This window comes from Schistocerca gregaria, chromosome 2 (genome assembly GCF_023897955.1).
Source record: "Schistocerca gregaria isolate iqSchGreg1 chromosome 2, iqSchGreg1.2, whole genome shotgun sequence".
NCBI classification, from domain to species: domain Eukaryota; kingdom Metazoa; phylum Arthropoda; class Insecta; order Orthoptera; family Acrididae; genus Schistocerca; species Schistocerca gregaria.
Window position 1 is genome coordinate 771,619,697 of NC_064921.1, and position 12,353 is coordinate 771,632,049.

The following is a 12,353-nucleotide window of genomic DNA, read 5'->3' on the forward strand; positions in this document are numbered from 1 at the left end:
ACTGGATGAGATTATGTCACTGGCCGATGTGAAAGATGTGTTGCGAACGTGTCGTCGGGGGAAGTCTCCAGGTCCAGATGGTCTTCCAGTAGAATTTTACCTGGCTTATTGGGATATTTTCGGTGAGACATTGACGACCATGATAAATGAAATTGTTCGTGGTGCTGCGGTCCCTTCAAAGTTCGTTGAAGGGCGTATTATTTTGATTCCAAAGACACCGACAGCATGCCGTGTTGAGGCGCTACGCCCTATCACACTTTTAAATGCATATTATAAACTGGCAGCGCGGTGCCTTGCAACGAAACTCAACGTGGTCATGGACAAGGTCATCAGTCCGTTCCAGTCGTGTGGTGTGAAACGTCGCAGCATCTTTCATGCGGTGGCTTCATATCGAGACGTGGTCGCGTACGCGGCCATTAACGGCCTGTCCGCTGGAATTCTCTCCATCGACTTTGCCAATGCATTTGACCGTATCGGACACGATTATCTTTTCTCCGTAATGACAAAACTGGGCTTCGGCGGCCACTTTCTCACCGCTTTAAGGAATCTTTTAACGTCGGCGACTTCAATAATTGTAATCAATGGTTGGCAGTCGGCGCCCATCCCTATCACGAGGTCGGTCAGACAGGGCTGTCCTTTAGCAATGCCCCTATTCGTCATTGCGTTAGACCCGTTTTTGCGCGCAGTCGGCCGCATCATTGAGGGTGTCCAGGTCTGTCAGGTCTCTCTCAAGTGTGCTGCCTCCGCTGACGACGTGGGCCTTTTCATGGGGCGGACACACGACATGGACAGAGTGCGCGATGTTTTGCTGTTATACGAACGTGCCTCTGGCGCCGTTCTAAATACGCGGAAAACAGTGTTAGTACCGCTGGGTCGTCGGGGACTGTATGCTGAACAGGACTGGTTCCGCGTTGTGCACACCCACAAAATTCTAGCATTCGACATTGTAGCGGGCCCCAAAAAAATGCAAGTTTTAAACTGGAGGCGAATTCTTGGTACTGTGAAGGCCCTATGTCGTAGCCACTCAGCTCGCCGACTCAACTTACATCAACGTGTGGCTGTTATTAACACTTTCATCTTATCAAATGCGTGGTACATCGCCCAATTGCTTAGTGTTCCGAAGCAGATAGGGAGGGCGATCTCGCAGGCGGTCTACTGGCTCCTGTGGCGGCATGAAATTTTTAAAGTCAAGGCTTCGACCTGTGCCATCGACCGGCAACTGGGCGGCCTCGGTATCACCGACGTTCCACCCAAGTGCGACGCGCTGCTCGTCCACCGGACAGCCACCCAGCAGTCCGACATCCCGACAGGAACCACCGCGGCACTTCTGGAGCTCTACCGCCCACAATCTGAAGTGGCGCCCCTTTCTCTTGCGGCCATCCCGTACAAGATGTCCTACATACGGGAGTACTTTTTAGCGAGAAGCTACGCTCTGTCAACGGCTACCGACAGGCACAGGACCGCCCGCAGCCTCTACGTTGCCCTGACTGGACAACCACCGCGTCATAAACTGGTGCTCCGGAACCCCACAGTGGAATGGGTGAAGGTGTGGGCCAACATCAACAACCCGGTGTTGCCGTCGGACGTGAGTGCGCTCTGGTTCAAGATCGTCAACAACACCTTAGCGACGAACCAGCGACTTGCTGACATTCATCTCCTCCCCTCTGCCAACTGCGGAAGATGTGGAGATGTGGACACACGGGAACATCGATTTGAATGTGCATCGGTGTCGACGGTATGGCGGCTGTGTCAACGAATGGTATCCCACATTAATAGAACACCACCTCACCTCGTGTCTGTTCGTCGTGTGGTAGTGCCTAACTTCAAAGCCTTCCCGCGGACGAAGAATAATGCCACTGTCTGGATCTTAGGGCATACAATTTATGCCCTTATAGATATGGCCGTCACTGATACTGTGATATACCTGGACTATTTGTGGGCCCAGTATGTGAAACTGAAAGACTGCGTTAAAACTCGTGAACTGTTTGCGAATTTTTTGAAGGCTGCCTTGGATTACGGCTATGAAATAGACCTGCGGACAACACCTTGAAGTGAGATTTACTGAGTTCCCGCGTTCCACTTTTTACTTATTTTTTCTCACTTTTACTTGCTTTGTTTGAGTTATGGCTGATGGATTGTGCCATCAAAACAACTAGGGCCCATCAGGTTTTATTTCGAAGAGAGGAGTGTTCTTTTAATTTTGAGAACGTTAATTTTGTTCACGAGGCTTCATGAGAAATTTTGGACCATATAGCCTGTTTTTATGTGGAACGTTCATGATTGCAGAAATTTTTTTTTCCGTTCACGGACTGTCTAGATTTCATTTAATTACTTTACGTGAATTTATATTTCATTTGTGTGATGCGCACAACGACATACACTCTCTCCTCAACCGGGGTGACTCACGCTCGGCAAGAGGGAGAAGACTTTCCTTTTAAGTAGAATTGGAGTTTAGTTGACATACCAGCAGACGTGTTGAACCGGTGGAGGAAAGAATACCGTCCACGAATTCCGAGCTATAATTCCTTTTCTTTCATCATTTTCTGTGGAAGAGGACCACATACCATCTGAGAAGAAGATGATTTTGTTTTAAAATTATTCCTGCGTTCAACGGAATCCGACAGTCCAGCAACTATAGCGTTGAAGCTCGCCGAAGAAGGCATAATTTGGTGAGAGTAAGGAGGGCTATAAGGGGAGTTGGGAGGCCCACAAAAAAAAAAATAAATAAATAAATAAAATAAAATAAAAAGTGGTAGAATGCTCGCCTGCCACGCGGGCGGCCCGGGTTCGATTCCCGGCCGATGCATCATTTTGCTTTTCCCGCGGTAATGCTGCCGTGTGGCTTGCGCGCTTTACATGCACGATCCACAAGAATGTATAGCTGGATTCCCTTGAGAAGAACCGAGAACGCAGCACTAGCGGGTCCCCACTGGGACGCTCGCATCATGTTCTATAGACTAGCGTCGGCCTGGCCTCACAAGTTGCTGTGTCCTGGTGCCTCCGAGGCACCTAACTTTAACGACAAAGAGTGCTGCCTATCGTTGCAAAAGCTGCAGCAACACCGCAATCAACTGGGCCGGCAATGCACGTGTAGCAAACAGAACACGTTATCCAGGAAGTACAGTGTCTTCACGTCTAAGATTGGGTATGCTACTTACCCAGTTTCCAGGACAAACGGTTCACCTGTGCCTCGGTAGCGCAGTAGGCAGCGCGTAAGTCTCATAATCTTCAGGTCGTGAGTTCGATCCTCACCCGGGGCATTTGATTTTCTGTGACTGATGGTGGTGCTGTTGCTGGGGCCCCAACTTATTTCTTGTTTGTTATCCACAACGCTTCAGCGGGAAAATGTTTACTTCCTGTTATTGCTACTTACAGCTTCCCTTTTCCTCTTCTCCCAGCAGAGCATGAAGCCAAAAGCATTGCTCTGAGACGTTTGAGGTGCGCGCCTTGCCAGTCAGCATGCGCAAAGATGGTCGCAAAGAGAGATGGGCGCCGACGCGGGACTCGGCACGAAATGCGCCAAGGGACCGTCCGAACCGTCGAAGAAACGCACAGATCCGGTGTGGTCTAGTCTCGAATATATGTCTCGCCCATTCTGAAACACCGCATCCTGCAGTCTGAAGTTTGGCCAACCGTTTTTTCAGACCACGCTGCATATATATGCACATTAAATTTGGAACGACAAGGAACCTGTCGATATAAAGGGCCATGGAAACTTAATGTTTCACACTTAAAAGATCCTGCCTGTCGAGAAGCCTTTCTCACCACTTGGAGAGCCTGCGAGACCAAACTCATCTCTTACCACTCGACTTTGGATTGGTGGCTCAAATGCGCCAAACCTCAGATCCGGAGATGTTTCATCAACTACTCCCGGGAGAAGAGCTTTTGGCGGAAAAGAACGATAGAATTTTTCTTTCATTGTCTCCGAGAACTCTACCTGCAAGGTGCTACAGCTATTGGGAACCATGGGAGAATTAAAAAAATCCAGGCAAAAATACTGACATTAAGGCGACAACAGCTTGAAGGATACCAAATGAGGTCAAGAGCAGAGACTGTGGCGCAAAAAGAAGCCACTTCGGTATATCATGTGATTCGTGAAACTAAACGAGGATTCCGCAAAATACTGACGGAGCTTAAAACTGATAATGGAACCACCTTGACAATGCACAACGACATAAAAGCAGAAATACTAACCCATTTCGACAACTTGTTTTCACATAAAGAGGTAGACGAAAAAGCACAGGACGATTTACTGACCCACATGCAAGGACGCTTTGGTAACGCGTACGCGGAAGCTCTAATAGCGGAGGCGACCGAAGACGATGTACACTATGCTGTCTATCAAAGTGCAAAAAATAAATCCCCTGGAGCTGACGGCATACCAGCAGAATTTTATCAAGTCTTCTGGGAACATATAAAACATAGAATTACATGCATCTGTAATGAACTTCTGAACCTCAATAAGGAGATACCGAAAGATTTTCGCGAAGGTATGATAGTGTTAATCGCAAAAAAATCGGCTGGCAAGAAAATTGGAAATTTGAGACCAATCACTCTGCTGAACAGTGACTATAAAATTTTTTCGCGGCTCTTAGCCCACAGACTTAAAAATGTAATGGCCAGCGTCACCGGCCCATATCAGTCTAGCGTGGGCAAGGGTAGGAAAATTCAGCAGACGCTGTCCGACTACCGCGACATAATTTCAATAGCAGAAGTATGTCGACTAAAATGTGCCATCGTGTCGTTAGATTTCGATAAAGCCTTCGACAGGATCAGCCACTCCTACCTCCTGAAAACGATAGGCGCAATGGGTTTTCCGCCGAGATTCGTTGACCTCATACGACGTTTGGTAACGAATAACTCCTCCAGAATCATCATAAATGGACAGCCTAGCCGGCCAGTCGAGATCGCATGTTCCGTCAGGCAAGGTTGTCCGTTGTCCATGGCACTTTTTGCCATGGCCATCGAACCTTTGCTCGCTACTTTGACTCAGCGGTTACAAGGATTGCAAATACGAGGAAACAAAATAATATGTAAAGCTTATGCGGACGATGTTGGGTTTCTCGTTATGAATGTAGCGGAAGTCGAGACGGCAATGCACATAATAGAAAAATACGAACGAGCGTCAGCCGCGAGGTTAAACAAAACCAAGTCCGGCATATTCAATATCGGACGTGGCATTGGCATGCGCACACACGGTCAGTTACGTGAGCTAACAGCCTTGAAGTGTCTCGGCATTGACTTCCGAAAAAATATACGTCAAACTATTGCGGCCAACTATAGACAAGTACTAGCTACCATACGAGCTAGTGTACGGACACATAGTATTCGACAATTAAATGAAATTCAGAGAGTGTCTTTAGCGAACGTCTCTATTACTTCCAAAGTCAATTATGTCGCCCAGATACTGCCAATACCCACCGGCATCGCCAAACAAATTATGTCAGCAATAGGCTATTTTGTGAGCCGTGGCCACATATTTAAAATCCAGTATGACACTCTGACGCTCGCCACTAATAATGGCGGCTTAAACTTAACGAATGTTACTAAAAAGTCGCAGGCTCTGTACATCTCCAATACGTTTCAACAATGGAGACAATCCGGCAGCTGTATCGCCGCGCACTTGCTATCTGAAATAGCTCCAGATGACCTCTCTCCACCCATTAATGTGCAGCACATACCGAGCGGACTTTACCATTTACGATGGTTTTTAATAGAATATAGCTACCTACGTTCAAGAATTCCGGAAAAAGACATGACAAACGTAAAAGAAATATATGGCAAATTGATGGGAGAAAAGAAGAACAACAAAATAGAACAAAACTATCCATGTTCTAACTGGAAAGTGATATGGGCAAATATTCATAACCGTAACTTAGCTACTCATCTGAAAGCAACATGGTACTTTGTTGTAAATAGGAAAGTTGGAACAAACTCGAAACTTCATACGATCCACTTAGCGGATTCGCCTTTGTGTGCAACGTGTAGTTTAATTGATAACGAAGAACATCGTTTCGTGTGTGACAAGGTTAAAGATATATGGCTGAATGTCCGACGAAAGCTGGCACTCATCCTTCGAACGTCACCTAACGCTATAACGCCTGCGGACTTTTTGACACCGGATGATGTACCCTTTCCTAACACGAAACGCAACGCAGTCAATTGGCTGAAAGCGGCAACGGTACATTACCTCTTCACGAAGGAAGAGAAAAGCCAAGAGGATTTTTGGATCTATCTGCTAACTGAGCATCACATGTTACTGAAGACTAGTAAATATAAAGAAACATACGCAAATTTTTTAATCAAGACCTTGATGTAAAAGAATTAACAAGAAATATCTGCGGACACAGAAGACAAACGTAAGAGAGTGTTCACCACTACTAACTTACTTTACAATCGTGGAAAAAAAAAATTATTTTAGATTTTACCGGAATTGCCGTTCTTTGAGTTCAACGTTTATTAATTTATTTTTCAAGAAGCCATTATAAATAGTTGCTTCTCACCGAATATGGTTTGTTTTTTAAGCATTTCCAGAGAGAAGAGGCAGTTTCGGAATGCCCTCTGACGTTTCTTTGTCAAGGAAGCCTATTTGCTTTAAGTGTGACAACAAAAAACAGCGATGAAGAAGCAAACAAACTGAACATAACTTCTGTTTCTACCTACTGAAGACTTCATTCTTTTTTCACATTATCAATAAGCCCAAAGAAGGGGTACATTAGTTTCTCCACGATAAAGGGATTAACCTTGTCTCATCAGTTTATGGTTATGTACATGGCGTGAGAAGCCGACGCCGATGAAGGCGAATTATGGAGAGCGCAAGGATGGGCTAAAAGGGGTGATGCGAGGCCCAAAAAAAACAAAAACAAAAAAGTTGGTTAGAGCGTCGTGCTAATAACGCGAAGGTCGTGGGTTCGATCCCCCCACGGGCCACTACGCTTTTACTACTAGGAAAAGGCAGCGCCGATTTCAGCTGGCGAGTGTGATGACCACCCTGCGTGGAAGTTGACAGAGGTTCCGAACCCGACCTGTCGGGAAGCGCTACAGCATTCACTCGCCAATGGCCATAGCGTGCTCAATACACTGGTTCTCAACCGATAAAGACAAAATGAAAGGAAATGTCCGATTGCCGATGCGTAACAACTTTGGCCCTTGTCAGTACTTGGGCGGGAAAGTGCATCGCCATAGAACCTCTGCTTGCTACGCTAACTGAACGTTTGCAGGGATTGGAAATCGATAGACAGAAGATTGTGTGCCGTGCGTACGCAGATGATGTCGGCTTTCTTGTCGTGAACGCGCAAGAAGTGAGGTCCTCACTTGAAATACTTCAACGATATGCGGCGGCATCAGGGGCGAAGGTGAACTGGAAAAAATCTGGAATCATGAATGTCGGACGGGGAATACATTTCCCCAACCACGCCCGATTACGGGAACTTACCAGTATAAAGTGCTTAGGACTTGAGTTTCGCCGGAAGATACAGAATACCATTGCTGTAAATTATAGAGATTTACTTCACAAGGTTAGGGCATGTGTACAACAGCATAGCATGAGGCAACTGAATGCTCTCCAAAAAGTTGAACTGGTCAACACCTATATCGTCTCGAAGATCAGCTATGTAGCCAAAGTGTTGCCCCTTCCCAGTGGCATTGCGCATAGAATGCTGTCCGCTCTTGGCCATTTCGTGACCAGAGGCAATATCTTCAAAGTTAAATTTGTTACGTTGACGCTCCCTACTCGGAAGGGCGGATTAAACCTCACTGACGTTTATAAGAAGGCACAGGCGCTCTATCTAAGCAGTATGTATAAGGTGTGGACAAAATCTCCACATTGTCTCACTGCTCACCTGCTCAACGAAATATCACCGGCGGACCTCAACCCCCCGATTGATGTACATCATATTCCACACGACCTTTACCATTTAAAATACTTCCTTTTGGAATATAGTTATGCTCGACAAAGAATTCCGGAGAAGGAAATAACGGTGGTGAAGCAATTGTATAAGACTTTGATCGAGTCCACATCCCGGAATAACATCGAAGAGAAATATCCAGCTCACAATTGGCGGGTCATTTGGGATAATCTTCATTCACGCCATTTACCGTCTCACGTGCGAGCGTCTTGGTATCTAACGGTGAACCGTAAAATAGCAACCAATGCCAGACTCCATTCCATTCATCTGGCCGATTCACCCTTATGCAACATATGCCAGGTACAAGATAGCGAGGAACACAGATTTGTCTACGAAACAGTGCGAGATGTTTGGGCGGTCATACGACAGTTGCTGGCAAGCATCACCAGAACATGCCCTGCCACCATAACGCCAGCCGACTTCCTCACTCCGGAGGTAGTGCCTTACCCGCAGACCAAACGAAATTCAGTAAACTGGCTTAAAGGCCACACAGTTTACTATCTTTTCAATGTGAACGAAACGAGTAAAGAAGACTTTCTTCTGTATTTAATGATACAGCACCACCGACTGCAGAAGACTAAAAGCTATAAAGCTAATTTTGCAAACTTTTTAAGCCACACAATCATTTCACAGCCAATATAGGATGGAGTGCATACAGCCATTTTCCGACATGGTGGATTCCACACTACTATCGACCGACCAGAGTGAAGACAAAAGACGTTAGTGCGGGGACGACTTTACGAGTGTGTCATCTTGATAATTCGTCGGTTTCAGAAAATAACAGCTCGTTTGATGTAGCGCGTTACGTCTCATTGGCGGATGCCTTTCACGGAACTGCAGTTCCTAGTTTCTTTTATTATAACAGAAGATACGATAGAGAGGACAACGGTAGAAGACTTTTAATTTATTTTGTTCATCAATTATTTACTTTGATTGAGGAGCGAGATGCAATCATGCGGTGCAAAATGCACGGATTTCCCTATTCTCCTGCATACATATGAAATGGTCGTAATTAATTTACACTGCGTTTGGAAGCACCATTTCGTGTTCGGAATTTTTCTGTTTTTCTGTTACTGCCGACGGAGTCAAGCCGCAGTTTTTTTTTTCCGCGGAAGAGGTAGGGTGACATGGTGACAGTTACGATGGGGGACATTGTGGCCAGGCCTCGGATTGCACGACCCCTGCCCACTTTGCCTCTCCCTGACTGTTTACCGCATTTTACAAAAAAAAAAAAAAAAAAAAAAAAAAAAAATAATGGGTGAAAAAAAAGAAAAAAAAGTGGCTAGGATACCTGGCTTTCACCCAGGAGGCCCGGGTTCGATTCCCGGTACCGGAACGGAATTTTTTCCACACTACTCGTGACAAGTTTGACCTGTCCGAGCTGCCGTTTCCCGTCCTGCTCGCAATATAGCTACTGTTTCGTGACAGTCAGCAGAATATAGACGAGGGAAGCAGACACACGACGGCCATAGAAATGGTGTATGGCTTCATGCCACACGGTTCCAACGTAGGCCTGAGCAACTGCATCTGTCGAGGCCCGTTAGCTCAGTTGGTTAGAGCGTCGTGCTAATAACGCGAAGGTCGTGGGTTCGATCCCCCCACGGGCCACTACGCTTTTACTACTAGGAAAAGGCAGCGCCGATTTCAGCTGGCGAGTGTGATGACCACCCTGCGTGGAAGTTGACAGAGGTTCCGAACCCGACCTGTCGGGAAGCGCTACAGCATTCACTCGCCAATGGCCATAGTGTGCTCAATACACTGGTTCTCAACCGATAAAGACAAAAAGAAAGGAAATGTCCGATTGCCGATGCGTAACAACTTTGGCCCTGGTCAGTACTTGGGCGGGTAAGTGCATCGGAACACAGGCTACTGTTGGCAGTTTTACTTCCTATTTTTCTTTCTCCTTTGTTTTCGGTGCCACAGCCCGATTCGGTCAGGGAGACGCCACCGTGAAATGAAGGGGCGTGCTGTGTGTCCATCGCCTCGCCTCTCCTTACCTCTCTCAGTCGTTTCTCGTGCTTGTTGTTTTAATATAGGCCGATTTGAGAGCGTCAGCCCTCGCAAAGTCGAGACAAGTCGAGACACACTACAGGCTGCTCTGCAGCGAGTAACAGGGAGGAAAACAAAACATTACTTTCAAGGCGCGTGGCAAAAGTACCCATACGCGAAATTAAAAGCCTGCTGCGGTGGCCGGGAATCGAACCCGGATCAACTGCTTGGAAGGCAACTATGCTGACCATTACACCACCACCGCACAAGGGAGCGCCCCGGCGCCGCACTGTGTCGGCTTCCCGCCTGTCGGCAGCGGCCGAAGGTGGTGGTACCTGGCAGGCGCATTTCGAGGTAGGCTAGGGGAGCACATCCAGACGCATTCGGACAGCATATCCGCGCACATCGCGCGGAGCGGTTGCGGCTTTGTTTACATCGCGGGGCGGCGCTCAGCGAGTGTTTCGCGGTCCACGTGTTCAAGTTTAATCAACGTGAGTACCATGTCGGCAATTACTAGGACAAACACTGCACAGTTTGTATTCGATAGAAATGCTTTGCGGCCCACCGCTTTTGAAATCCACGAATTTATATTTGAAGATTTGAAAATCCCGGAAGATCTAGTAGACACATTTCAATTAGATTTTGCGCAAGATTCGCTATTTTTGAAGTTCTTTTCCGGTGACATCTGTGAAAAGTTTGTTGAGAAATTTGGCGGCGTGCGTAAATTTAGGCATATCAATGGCACAGTCAGTGATGTTCAAATTGTGCCCTCGGGTTATGGCGTTAGAACGGTCCGAGTGTTTAATGTGCCTCCTGAATGTGGTAACGATTTAATTGCACGTGCTCTAACCCAGTACGGCGTAGTGTTGTCGGTTGTTAATGAAAAGTGGTCTAGTGCGTACCGGTACCAGGTTAATAGTGGCGTACGTAGTGTCCGCATTGATTTAAAGAGACACATTCCATCTTATGTAATGATTGCGGGCTGTAGGGCTCAAGTGACGTATATCGGCCAGCCACCCACGTGCTCAATTTGTCATTCCACTGAGCATTTACGTGCAGACTGTACCCGTCGAAGACCCGTGCAGCTCCCACGTAGTGACGCGGCGGCTACCGGCGGCCACTTTGTGCCACTACTGAGTGAAATTGTAGCGGGCACCGTACCACAACCCCGACAAGTCGAACCCATTCGTGCTGAGGACGTGCCAAGTGAGGTGACTGTTACTGTCGAGGCACCACAGGACCGGATGGAGGACGCTCCCATTTTGTCCTCGGCTGTTGTAGCGTCGGATGCAGTTACTCCGGAGATCCCAGATGTTTCGGAGCATTCACCAGTTGCTATTCCGGAAGCGATGGACATCACCTTACCCCCGCCTCCTCCACCTGAAGAGGTTCCCCTCGCACCGACGAAAGGGCGTACGAAGAAAAATAAAAATAAGAGTACTAGGAGTCAGCAGTCTGATGATGTGCCGTGCAGCCCTGTATCAGAGAGTGGCAGTGAGAGTGAGGTTCCGACATCGTGCCCCCCTTCCTCTGAAAGCACTGCGCGCCAGGAGCGTATAAGGGAACAAACAGCACAGCTCAAGGTTCTCCTGAATACGGCACGCGAACAGGGTGCGCATGCTGCGAAGCGCAAAAGCGAGCAAAGTAGCGAGCAGGTCCCCCATCGCACGCGCAGGCATTCGGTGACGTCGGCCGCCGGTACAGCGACAACACAGGCGAAAGGAGCCACGTACACAGACACCGCTGGCGGTCGCGCCCAGCAGACCGACCGACCAGCGGAGACGCCCTGGTGGAAGCAGGAGGAGGACGACCCTGGATCCCATTAGCGGCTTTTAGGCGCACCCGCTGCAGTTCGTGCCCATTTCACATGAGAATTCTGTTCTGCCGTTCCTGCACGATGAAGGATATTTTCTACACTGTATTGTCCACGTGTTACGTGATACATTGCAGCGCTTCTTGGCAATATATTAGCATGCTTCAGACGCAACATCTGCAGCTTTCGTTTCTCATATTTCTTGCTAATATTTTAATGTCTGTGTTTTAAATGGCCGCCGCTCGTCAACATCTAAAGATTTTCTCAGTTTTATCACTAAATGTCAATCGCATACTAGCTGCGCACAAGATTGCATGTTTTATTGACTTTTTAACTTTGGGAGGCTATGACATTGCATTGCTCCAAGAAGTTACAGTTAAGCGATTTGATAACGTTCCTGGTTATGATGTCATCTATAACATAAATGTTGACGGTACTTGTGGCACCGCCGTTCTTTATAAAAATGGATTGCAACCAACTGACGTTCAATCTTTACCGAACGGCCGCCTCCTTACATGTACGATCCAGGATGTCACCTTTCTTAATGTATACGCGCCGAGTGGCACCGACCACAAACGTGCTCGATCTGTGTTTTTTAACCAAGATGTGATTCCGTTCTTTGCGTCATCCCGCAATGTAATAGT

At 47.3% G+C, this 12,353-nt stretch overlaps 3 non-coding genes across 3 annotated transcripts; 2 read left to right on the plus strand and 1 right to left on the minus strand.

Moving 5' to 3' along the window:
* Positions 1-3,187: 3,187 nt before the first annotated feature.
* Trnam-cau (transfer RNA methionine (anticodon CAU)) lies at positions 3,188-3,260 on the plus strand. Its single transcript has one exon. It is a non-coding gene; the product is annotated as a tRNA-Met (tRNA).
* Positions 3,261-9,441: 6,181 nt separating this feature from the next.
* On the plus strand, positions 9,442-9,515 carry Trnai-aau (transfer RNA isoleucine (anticodon AAU)). The gene has a single exon. It is a non-coding gene; the product is annotated as a tRNA-Ile (tRNA).
* A 574-nt stretch (positions 9,516-10,089) lies between these two features.
* On the minus strand, positions 10,090-10,161 carry Trnag-ucc (transfer RNA glycine (anticodon UCC)). The gene has a single exon. It is a non-coding gene; the product is annotated as a tRNA-Gly (tRNA).
* Positions 10,162-12,353: the final 2,192 nt, after the last annotated feature.